Raw genomic sequence first — 13,428 nt, forward strand, 5'->3', positions numbered from 1 at the left:
ACCAAGACGGAATTATCTCAAGCAGCACAAGAGCATGTCAAAACCAGGAAAATCTCCGCCTTCGCCGTCGTGCAACCATCCGCGACAGCCATAATTCTAGACCTCTGCGTCCCGTGTGCCGCGCGGCCGTCGACGTTGCGCCTAATCGAAGAAGTTATCGGGCGAAATTGCTTTCTGCGGCTTTAACATACAGTCGTACACCGCGCGGACGCGGCGCGCGGCGCGCCCATGGGAGGCTGCTGCAGAAAGCTGGCGCATATAATGGGACAGATCAAAGGAGCTTGCGGCCAAAGCTTATCCGCTTCGTGTACTATGCGCAAGATAACGCGACCGGAATACGTGTGTATGTGTGCGTATGGCTGTGTGTAAATACGCGCTCCGTCAAGCGCTCACAAAGAGGCGCGCATCTCTCTCGCTTTTGGAGACGTAAATTATTCGCATATTACATCTGCGAATCCTCGGAAACCGCCAGGCACGGCGCGCATTCGAACGTGTCGATTAATATTCCAGTGAGTTGCGTCGATACTTTACCTATTTATATGATTAAAGAGATTGCACGACCACAGACAACGATGTTTACATGTACACATATGTATATAATATATAAATATATGTATATGTATATAGTGTATATTAATGATGAGACAATAATAGAATGGCAATAATGGAACATGAAATTCTTCGTATGCGAAAAACTTTCTAATATCTCACATGCTGCACCTTGTCTTTATTTTAGGGCGTTGGCATCGAAAAACAAGTAGTTCTATGGTCTACTTTCAGTCTTTTAAGTTTCCATTATCGAAACTCCCAACATCTAGATGGATGCGCGCGTTTTCTTTCCCGCTTCTTTTTCCACTTAGAGGCGAAAAGCAATTTATTGCACATTATTCGAGAATCGGTACTTTCCTCGCTATACTTGAAATATTTATTAATATGTATCAAACCAAATATCTACTCATTTTCATATAAAATGCAACGCGTGTTCGCCAATATAGTATAGAGCTTTGATAAATCAATATGTAACGTTAATATTTGTATAAATATCGCGACTGTTTATTCAGTACAATAAATCACATGAACAAATTGCAAAGTCTAGTGTAATGCGTCGACTGTCGAGAGCATAATCGATCATGTGTGCTTGTAAAAGTGTCGTTTGAAGGCAGATACCACCGGCATCGAATAAACAGAGAAAATATCAACTCATTCATTCAGTGTAATTGACAGTGAAACTGTAGACGGTTATCGAGAGTTGCGGCGTCCACGTTTATGCGCTTTTTTATATTACTTTACATCTCGATCAAACAACGTGATTTCAGTAAAAAGACGGGATAAATTGCAACACGATATATCTATCATTTGTATTTTATCTCTGGCAAAACGAAACATGATAATACATCTCAGATTATTCTATCTTGCAATTTAACAAATAATACGGATAAAAGAATTCGTACACGCGATTGCGAGGAAAAGAATTGGTATCAATAATTTAATTATTAAATACGCTCGATAGATTTTCATATTTCTCTGATATTAACCATTCGCACAGTCCGTAATTAAAATATTCGTTATTAAAATATACACGAGATAAGGCTATTGAAAGCAGCATTAAAACTGCGCCGCGTTATAAATTTAAATCCATCGTTTGTTGGCCTTCGAAAAATACAGAACAAACATATCGCGATATCATAAACGCGGATTGCGGCGAACTGCGTTCATTAATTCGAGCCCGCCGTATAATCGGCGCAAATGGCGCTGAAATCAGAGAAAACGAGCGAAATTTGTCACTCGGCCCATGATTCGCGAAATTAATAAGTCCCGGGAGCGCGTATCCAATATATGCGCGCATTAATTTTACCTGGAATGAGAGCGAGCGCGAATGCCCGCGTAATCGATACACTACAGGCCGTGTAAAAGCGTGTGCGTGTTGTAAGATGTATTTACGCGAATCAACATGTTTGCCCGACTGACAGGCCCGCGCGTAGGATGCCATACTAATTAGTAATCGCGTAATTAGCCGTGTGCCGTTGGTATTGGACGAGTATTATTGTTCCATGATTAACAGAGGTTGTGGCCCAAGTAAAATGGATCGAATTACTTAGGGAACATCGCTCGCAGCTGTTTCGAGATTAGTTTATGGGGAGGAGATTACTTTAAATAGAATTACAGAGGTAGACATAGCAGAATTTACTCTGAATTTACGTAAATCGAATTAATCGGAACGGAAAAAATTGCTATGTCATAGAAAGCAATGACAATTATTTTAAAATCTGTAATCTGCATTTCAACAGAGAATAACCACTATAAAAAAAAAACTTCAAACAAAATGTTATAATTCTGAAGATAATAGAAAATTTATCGACCATTTGAGCATTGTACAATTTATAAAATAAAAAGCAATTTAATATAAAAATCATTTTTTTTTTCCATGTTATTTCTAATCAATGACAAATAAAAATTGGTCCATTCATATAAATGTAAAATTTCCGAAATATATAATTTGTTATCATGTAGAAACAAGTTATATAACAGATTTCAAATTTTATTCGTGATAAATAAAGGCTCGGTGTTGAAAGAATGAAATGATGGATTATTTCAATCCGGAAGGTAAATTACATCGCTTGTTCACCATTTTTAAAACATATTGTTTCCGACGGAGCAACAAGTGACGAATGAAAGTGGTGAATGAAAGAAATAAATTGTCCGCGCCATTATTACCAAGTATGTCATACAAATGTTAACTCGATAAACGAAAGTCGAATGAATGCATCATTAAACTTGTATACAGAACGTAGTCGTGCAATTTCGAGTGCAAACTCCCGTTTAGAACGGCGAAAGTTGGCGTGTCAAACGGTGAAGTAGAAAATTTCGCGAAGGCGCACGATGGTACGTGACGAGTTTCGGCGGTAAGAAGTTTATTAGCGGCATGCGACAATACCGTTTTGCGGAATTATACGTCACGTAAATATAGTAAACACGTACATGGCAATCTTGTTATTATGACGTTAGATTAATGACGACACGCGACTGTGCGATTGTTCTTTGCGTAGCACTGGTGTTCTGAGACAGATCAAATACAGTCAAGCTCTGACAATAATTTCAAGAAAACATATACAAAGCGTACAAATTTATCATATATATTATACTCCTACATGTATAAATTCTTTAGATAATTTGACGAATATTCTAAAAACCAATTGATTTTTGTTCTTTCCTCATTGAAATTATTTAGACTTTATTTTCCACGTTGTAGTATTTACTTCGTTCATCGCGATATCTCTTCAATTACTTGATAAAAATAAAGAACTGATTATCTATTCTTACACAGCATAATAGATCAAATGGTTTTATTGCGAGATGCTGTCCTCGTGGATACAACTCACTTTGAAAAGAAAAAATTTTAAATACTTAAAGATTCTATCTCGAAAAAGCAAGACAAAAGTTCTTTACCGGAAAGAATAAAGCATGTTGCGATGCTTTTTAAGCGTCGTTATCGTCCTAGTAGCGTGCTCGGCACAACTTTTGTTTCGTTCTGCAAGGGAATTTTTCAAAAGACGGAAAACAAGCGAGACAAAAAACTGAAAAAAAGAATTTGCTAAGAAATTCAATCTTTATATTTTTACTAGTGGCTGCTTTCTGCTACGTTATAACTATGCAAACGAAACTGATCTAACAATAGCATTTTTAATATAATATAATTTCGCATTCAGCTTCATTTAAATTTATTGCTTGTAAAATCCACCAATGTCAGAAAACGCGGGTAATGCATTTTTAAAACATACAGAAAATAATTATTAAAATTACTAACAAAAACATAAAAAAGAGAGAAAAAAAGAAAAAATGAGAGAAAAATAAGCAGACAGAGGAAAACAGTTCCTCTTTCTATACTGCGTCATAACTGTAAGAAATTAATGAATACTTGTATATTATCATAAATATTTCTACTTCGTCGCAGCAAAATTAGTCTGCAAAATATCTCGGTACCATGCAGCTTCAACTTTTAATAACTTTTACATTAAATCCAGGTATGTCCAACGTTACCAGCGAGCAATTCATCGTCGGTGTATCATGCCGCGTACGTCATTCTACAACGTTGAAAAGTTTCCCCGCGATTTTTCTTAAACCAGCGCGCGAGTTTCGAGGCGGAAAATATGTATTCTCCCGGTAAACGCTGACGTAACAAACGTCGCGAATTAAACGGCCGAATGAAATTGTTTCGCTTAAAGTTTAAGCGCAAAAACTCGATTCTCTGCTGCCACGGTAGCAGGCAGCGGACATCTATCTCCCCGGAGATGAAAAACCCTTAAACGAGTTCGCTCTCTCGTAAAGTTTCTCGCGCGAGTCGCTGGCGCGATCTCGCCCAAAGTTTTCTAGCCCGAGCTTCGCGGCGCCATCCCTTACTTGTCCGAACGTCACGTTGCACTTGCATACCAATGAATCGTCATACTAAGTACATCCCGGTGAAACGATGATAAAGGGAATAAAAAAAAAAACTATCGTGACATACGTTCGTTTCATTGTTCGTCCATTTCGCGCAAATCTTAAAATGTATTTTCCTACTTTCGTTCACTCATCACAGCAACATACGTATTTTTACATGCACTACAAATGCAGAACTTCAAGGATCAATCCACACGACAATAACGTATACTTTTTTACCGCATTTATGAAAAATATAACTCAATTATCGTTTCAATGCCGAGACATGTCGATATCGATCATATCAGTTTGCAATGAGACTTTGCAATTACTTTTAATTAGCATTTCGTGCAGCAAAGTTCTATGTTTTTTTGTCGCGTTTTAACGAAGCAATTAACGCAAATTGACTGTTGTACGATGCGACTGTTGTGCGTGTGGTATATCTCCAAAATGGAAGTAACTGGTGGTCTAAACTCTCCAAACTGTTAGAGCGCGACGACAAGTTTATTTTGCCAACACAGGACATAATATTCTGACGGTTCAACAAACTCGGCGTAACAAGAGAATTTTGTTTATTTGGCGAGAATAATGATTAGCATCAATACTGTCGACTGACACGCACGAGAACCTTATACCTGTGAACATTGGAAAAAAGCTTGATGGGATCAGACACGTTATTTCCATTCGTTTTTCAACCATTCTTTCTTGTTTCTTGAGAAAGTTTCAACGAGAAAAACCTGCTTTCTTCTACGTGAAAATATCGATTGCGCGACCGACTTTATGGGTATATATTTTTCCGATGCGTTATTTGAAGAGGACATTTTTTATATCACACCACGTTCAATAAGACATTCTTCTTAGTGTCGTTGAAAATAAAATTATTAAAAAATAATTAACGATGTAACTAATAACAATAAAAATATTTTCAAAAAACTCTGACTCAATCTCAATTTAAATACTATAAAGAAAATCATTTAGAATTATCTACACAAAGTACATAAAGTAATCTCTTAACTTTGTTTTACATCCTTTTAGTTAAAAAAGTCCAGTATGATCTTTCATACGCAAACTAAAATTTTATGCGAGAAAGGTTATAAATTGTAATTGAAGCTCTTCTTTATTATCCGTGAAAGTGGCTCGTAACACGTTCGACCGGCGGCACGAGGTCTGCATTGCAGATCCTCCGACCAACTATAACAATGCCCTGACAACGTAACGTACGGTGAAGTCGGTGAAGTCACGCGTCTATAACGTTACGGCCGTCTTAATTTCATGCATCGAGAACAGATCGATATGGCTCTGAGGGGGTTTCAACTACTATCCCCATAAACCCGGTTACGGTTTGTTTCCGCGCATACCGTCGTTTAAACTGGAGCTTTACGCCGCCCGGGGGAGCGCGCAAAGTTTGCATGAAGTATAACAAGTAAACGCGACTCGATAACGTATTCTCGATTCAACGGAAGTGTCATACTTTGCTTTATGATGCTATTGCAGACCAAACTTGTTCTTGAACCTGTAAGCTTTAACGTGCAAAGTATGCATAAATTAATACATGAAATGAATTTCCACTATTATACGTGTCTATTAAATCGTTTGAAAAAAATTAACGCAATCATATTTCCAACGGCATAAAAAATTCTATATATATAATTTAATTGCTATAATTTATCGTGTTACAAAACATTAGAGTAATAAGACGCCCTTTGAAATTGTCCTTTATGTTAATGATTATGACATAGCACTCAGGCCAAAGCACTTAAATATTAAGTAGAAAATTGTTCTATTTAAAGAGAGTAATATAGCTTCGAGCAATTCTTCATAATTACGAAGAAACGTTTCATATAGCGGAAAACGCCACCTTTCGTGTCAATGACTGAAACGAGTCTATATTAAGAGGGTCACTGAAACTACACGCGTAAGGTCAGTTTCATTCCGACAGACCTTCGAGAAATGATAAATAAAATATACGTCCCACGTTACTACAGGCCACTCCTTCGCACGTATATATCGTTTATTATCGGATTATCGTGCCATCACATCGTCGGAGGGTCACGAAAGCTCCGAACAGGGATATTGGTCGAGCGCAAAGGAGCGATTTTATCTATTAACCCGGCCACAAAGGGGGATGCGAAGGTAGTCGCATGGGTTGTTGATATCGCACGCGGTGGGTTCCGCGTAGCGAAGTAAGTAAACGAGACAAGACGTCGGAATTTCGAAAAAACGGTAAGTAAGAACTGCTCTCTTCATAAAAGACTATAGGTGAATCTCGTTTCTCTCCCCATAACCGGCGATGCGTGTAAGCTCGCAGTCGCAACATTCCGAGTCCTGAATCTCCCGGCAGTTCGGGATTCATCCTCGAGAGCTCGCCGTCGAGAGTGCGCGAGAGTAAGGGAGGCGGAAAAGAGGCGAGCGTGCGCGAAAAAAAAAAAGAAAGCGAGGAGAGTTAAAGCGAAGAAAGAAAAGGCGTCGAGCAAGACGAGCGCGAAGGCGGCGACGCAGAAGTGCCGCGGAATAGAGTGCAAGATGGTGCACGTCCATCCCATCCACCAACCTTTCTTCGTTCTCTACCGCGTTTCACTTCCTCTCCGACTTCTCTTTCGGCCAGTCCTCCTCGTCGCTCCTTCACGCGCTTTCAAGGCGACGGCGGCGGTGGCGGTGGCGGCAGCCACGCATCGATCGCGGGATGAAAAGTGCTACGTTACCGCTGTGGCCGGTTGAATCGGGAGAGCCTGAGTGCATTTTCCATCCGTCACCATCCTACCGCCGCCGCGCAACCATCCGATTTTTCGCCTTATCCTCATCCCCGCGGCGCCATTCCTCTTTCCGTTTTCACAGTTTTGTCTGTAATGCACACGCGTCGAAACGCGCACGCGAAGCTTGAGCGGCGCACTTGCACACGTGCTTTTTACTCACGATCCCTTTGGCATACGGGATCGTTAACGATTCTCTCTGCGCTGCGTGCTTTTCTTTGCGAAAGAATCCCGTCTGAGAGTATTCGTTATACTCGATACCTTTTCAAAGTTACAGGGGAAAGGTTTTCTTCAAACAAGACACGCGATATCGAATGCAATACATATCGCTATATAACACACATTACAATACAATCGCTATACAATATTAACACTAAATAGGAATATCAGATTCTGAATCTTGATTAATATCGAAATATCATTCAATATAAACGTAAAGTAGAAATAAAATTTAACTAACCATATAAAATGTACATAAATAAATCAGTGCAATACTTCCAATATTAATAATGAAGTGAAATCTAAAAATATGTCTTACAAGAATACCGAGCAATTCATAATTTATTTCATCTCATTTTCTGTACGATCAATATAGACTTTTAAACATAAATTAAAGCGTGTTAAACAATAAAATCAGTTCTTTAGGTGAGTAAAATTTGCACCTCGGAGTTGTATTTGTAACCATTAACTCATCTGACGGATTTATCGCTATATGTGTGATACAAGATACGACATAAATATTTCTCTCGTTTTCCGTGCTTTTGTTCTTTGTTTTCCAGCGACCGCGTGCGTTCGCATTTGTGTTAGAGGGCGACGTTTTCCCGCCGTGAAAAGAAGCGACGATTGTACATTCCCTTTTAACGACTCCTTTCTCGTCGCTGTCACTGATGTTTTCTGCGTAACACGCAACACGCGTCAAGCTCTCATTGCCTCTGCGCCGAATGCATTTTCTTTGTACCGACAAAACCCGTTTCAATGATTCTCGCGCAGAAATTTACTCGTTTAATAAAACCCGCGCTAGCTTAGAATAACGTATTGCGAATTCTTGGCAAATTCCGAAATCTTTCCGATAAAAGTTAACTTCTTAAACTATGCCCGCAAAAATCCCGAGGCCTCAATTACATACGAATAAGTGCCATCGATCTATTCTATAAACTATACGAAATATGCTTTACACAATCTGATTTCACAAACAATGTTAACGATGTTACTCACCTAACGAAGGGACGAAAGTCAAACTGGACGAGGCTAGCACGAATCTGGAACAATACAGATATATACTGTTATTATTAGTCGCGCCAGAGTTTGTCGCGTAATTGTAACTAACTTCGACTTTAACCAAGCGAATAATTAGCTGCCGTTTCCTGAAAGCTACAATATGTTGAAACAGTATATTGTGAAATGTGATAAAGTGGTCTATTGTATAAACAGATTTGTAGATTCTAACAAATCGCGTCCATAATTGTACAATGTACCTAGAAAAGAAAAGCAAATCTTTTGGGATCAATATTCCTAATTGCAAAAGAATAATATTCTAAAACAAGAACATTTTCATACGCTTTATCAATTATTTTATTTATTTTATATTTTTTATTTGTAATCGTACATACATGACGCAATGTGTCACGATTTATCTTCTGAATATAGTGACATACCGGTTTATCTCACTGTGCTGAAGTAGTTATGCGATTGATTGTATAATTAAGAAAAATATCAAAACTACAAAGTAATGAAGACTGGCAGCAGTAGTATGGACTCGAGTTTGAGCAAACAAATGATCACATATCGGTTAAGCTGGTTTTCATGACAAGGAATGTACATTAGTACAGAGGACATCTTCGTGTCTCATCCGACGAATGGACACAGGAAGTGAAACTCGTATATACCCGCGAAGCGAAATAGTTTTCGCGGAAACATTGCAGTTTAATTGAGTGCTAGAATGTGGAGGACATGTTTCTCATATATAACTAACCATTGCTAAAATTAAATTCTTATCGCCGCTAGCGTCGGAAGCAATTGCAGAAAAGTTTGTTTCAGTTTTGCTTGATTTTGAATGATACCTGCGATATGTGCCTTTAAATTAGAAAACAAGTTCGCACTTTGTCGTAAATTGACGAAACAAAAGTAGTCGTAATATTGTAGCAACAATTAAAATAATATCAAAATGAGATATTATAATTTTTCTCCGCAACCGTAGAGCCATTATAATTTCAGCTTTTTTATTTTTTTTTTATCAGTGAGAGAAACAGATATAATACCAGCGAGAGAATTGTCACGTGCTAGTTTTTTAATGAATAAAAATTATAGCACTAATGCATTTTGCAGGCACAAGGATACGTGTATTAATCTCATGAATAAAATCTTGTTTATCACATTATTCAACCTGCCAACGAACGTAGCAAAGCGCACAACATTTTTCTGAAACAGTACTAAAAATTTCATCGCGTGGAAGAGAACAGGAGAAAGCTCGCCCGGAGAAAACGTGAAAATAAATTTCTACGGCCAATCCGGTAACGCGCTAGAGGATTCAGGATTACTAAGGTTTTGTTCCGCCGTTAATCCTTTTTCGTCGTATTTCGTTTCAGTTAATTCCTGTTGGTGTTCCCCACGTGACATCATTTATTAAACCCCGAGAGGCGGATTTGCTTAGAGTGCGCGTGAGTTTGATGGTAAAACACTGTAAAATGGAGAATGCAGTTCTTGCAGATACACATCGGTACAGATGACAACAAACTATCATCGGTTTTGTGTGCTCTTTAATATCTTCGACCAACGCTCGAATGTATCTCGCGTTGTATTTATTAATTTATTCAATATGCCAGGAAAAACAAAAAAATATTTTATCTAATTACGCATATATAAATATTCCGCGTTTCTCTTTGGCAGAGATAAGGCAGAGATTACTTATAGCTTAAATTTTAATTTAATTTGTATTATTTTAAAATTCGACTTCAATATCGAAAAAATACGTATATTTACATAAAAATTACATAAAGAATAAAAAATAAGAGTTATATTTTATAATATAAAAAATATATACTTTTTGTATATATTTCCTTGCTCTGAAATAATAATAAAATTGATAACAGAGATTTATACTTGTTGTAACTATCGTAAACTATGCAAATTTTATAATGTTCTATTTGTGGATACACAGTATTCTACGGCGCTTTAGCTCGTCAAATATAGAAATAATATAATTAACGTAATAAGTCCCTGAAGACAATCAGTATTCTCGTTACCGCCGCGTAACGTCATTTATCAGAGAACGTTCTCGGACGCACTGGATCTCAATTTGTATGACAAAGCCATCCGATGATTCGTGTCGCCGTATAAATCTTCCGCCGGCGAAGAGCGGAATTTTATAAGAGAGAAACGTGTGGATCGAATCGCTACAAAACAAATTGATTTTTCAAGGCCCGGGGATAAACGGGAGACGGAGGGGGCTGGTGTGTGTCCGCGTTCAATTCAGGTATTTCGCAAGCGGAACAGTCGCATGGCATCGCACAGGCATTTCCATTTCCGTGTGGGACGTTTGTGTATGCATAAAGCTCGAAAATACCCGCATGCATACGCCTTCACACATATCGAGTGCGACGGCAAGCGCGACGATCGCTCGTAATTTCATATCGCCCATTTTGGATAGGCAACGTAACGCAAACGCGAATATAACAGCCGATTTTCAGATTAAATATTATTAGATTTACGCGAGCGACAGCGTAAAAAAAAATATTTATAGAAATGTCCAATGTCCATTTCGCAGCTTCACAACAATGCGCGCAACAAGTCTTGTTATTACGCTTAAAAATATTATATTGTATATGTATATTGAAAAACAAACAACATTACGGAATAAAATGTTAGTACACATTAATAGGAAAGGCAATTGTTAATTATAAAAACAATTTTAATGAAACACTTAAAATCCATGTCTTGCCAAAATAGTTTCATTTTCCAACGAGCTGTATACACGAGATGAGACATAAAGTAAAATGACACGATTCGGAATAAAGTTGAAAGTTTCTGTCACGATTAAATGTCGACGTGATCTTAATTGCCAGTGCATTCAACATGCAGGAATTTGTTATCATTGTTCGCACGCAAACGCACAGACTTTACGTACAGCGGACAAAAATTCCGGGACACGAATTAAAGCGCGAGGGAAAAAAAAGAAGAAAAAGAAGAAACCCGGCGAATCCAGGTGGCGGACATATTTTTCTCTCCGTCGGAAGAGTCCGATAATCTGCCACCTGTTAGGCTTAAAAGTGTCGGACGAGTCGTTAAAGGGGTCCAGCGCTGGAAACCGGCCGCTGAAAAAAATGGCCGAGTATATGCGGCCGGGGAACGGAGAAAGGACACGCGCGATATATTTGCAGGCGAAAAACCGGCGTGGCGCCCGCGCCGGGGTGAATAACGGCGCCGTGCCGGAACGAGTCGCCGGAATTTATCGGCGCGATTTTTCGACGAAACAAAAATTGCCCGCTTTATTTCGCGTAGTAACAAAGCTCGAAGGCACGCGCGAATTGAATCAAATGGTAATTGAAAAAAAGATATAGAGGAGAGGAGAGAGAGAAAGAGAGAAGGGCAGGATCTGCAAGTATTGCACGGCCTTTGAACTCAATAAACGCCCAACGTTTCCGTGGGAAATTGTTGTAGGAAATTGCAGACTGATTCCTCCTCCTCTCCCTCTCTCCTTTTTTGACGCTCGTGTTTCTTTCAGAAACCCCGAAAAACACGACAATGTTGCAGACGTCGAAGCATCTTGTCAGGTGAACGAGTAACTCTTTCGCTTTAGTACCATGTATCCAATGCTCATTATAATAATCCAGCAATTTCCAAAATGGAACGCTCAGGTATTCGCCATCCACGTTTGCAAACCGCTATTGTTCTCCCTCGTATTTCACGTCGATAGCGAAGACGAAAATAATTTCATTTTTCCGCGGTCTACCGACGCGACGCCGACGGCCGGTTCAACGGGTCAAATGGACACGCGCGACATGCCTCCGTGTCAGGAATGAAATTGCCCCACCGCCGCCGCGCCGCTCGACGCTGGCTTTCCTGGAATTTTTATCGAAAGATCCCTGGCAAAAGCCATCCGACGCCGCGCGGACACGAATTATTGCCACTGCGGAATTTTCATCCCGGTCTAACCTACTGGGAGCAGCAGCGGCAGCTGCCGCTGCTCACCTCCTCCGCTCGAATAATTTCCATTCCACGATTTGCTTAATTCTACCCCACTCGTTCTCTCCTCCGGCCAGTAATCTTCACGGAATTAAGAAAACCGTATTATCTCTACCGGTGAAGATCGATCGTCAAGGGATTATGAATGCCACAAGCTCCGTTATATTGAAAAATATAGATTATATTATCGCGGATGTCGACAATATTTTTTTTCTACAAAAGTTAAACATTTTTTTATGACACAAAGATTGTTTTTCAAAGATCGATAGATGCAATATGCCAAGTTTAAATTGGGACACTCTGACACTATACGATACCAATCAAATTTTGACATTAGTCACATATTTCAATTTTTGCAATTTAATTGGACAAACCTTTTTTTATACGAGTGAGTTTTCATCCTGTACTAGTAATATTCCATCAACTTGTATTTAATTTAGAATTTAATTAATGATTTGAATCATGCTCGAATTGTATTTTAGAGAGAAATATTTTTAAAAATTTATAATGCGATATAAAGCTACGGCGCAATTACGCGCACATACATATTAATAATAATGGTATGTAATTATACCAGTAATAAATACGAATTATGCAGCAAAGTAACATTAATCCCAAAGAAGTTTTCTTAAGTTAACGACATATTACATCACTTTATAAGTGGGTTTCAACAGCTTACTTCAACAGAATTTTAATTTTGTTGCAAAGTCACTTAAAGTAGAATGTTAAAAAGCCAAGAGAAAAGAAAAATTTCATCGGACAAAATTTTCACTAAAAAAAGTAAATACTAGAAATGAATCAAAGAATCCATATAACAGATAACAAGACGCATAAATCAGAAATTCTGTGTATTACAGACCTTAGATATGAATTCTGAATATTTTTGCACGGATGGATTGATTCTACTCCCTCAATGCTATTTCCTACAAACTTTTTATCGAACCAGCGTCATATCGGTGGTATAACGACGGTCTCTCTCCGCAAGCTTTCGGGAGGAAAGCCGCTCGCGATGTCATCGATTTCGCATCAGGGCCATGAAGAATCAACAAGGGTGAATCGATGGGACAACTTAATTAAGGAA

General features: G+C 38.7%; 1 protein-coding gene across 1 annotated transcript in view; it reads right to left on the minus strand.

Annotated features, from left to right (window-relative positions):
* LOC139819386 (RNA binding protein fox-1 homolog 2) overlaps positions 1-13,428 on the minus strand; it is a 255,553-nt gene that overhangs the window by 200,707 nt on the left and 41,418 nt on the right. Inside the window, exon 2 of the mRNA XM_071788685.1 lies at positions 8,382-8,425. The gene's annotated coding sequence lies outside the window, so the exon portion shown is untranslated. The remainder of the gene's footprint in view (positions 1-8,381; positions 8,426-13,428) is intronic.

This window comes from Temnothorax longispinosus, chromosome 9 (assembly GCF_030848805.1).
Source record: "Temnothorax longispinosus isolate EJ_2023e chromosome 9, Tlon_JGU_v1, whole genome shotgun sequence".
NCBI classification, from domain to species: Eukaryota; Metazoa; Arthropoda; class Insecta; order Hymenoptera; family Formicidae; genus Temnothorax; species Temnothorax longispinosus.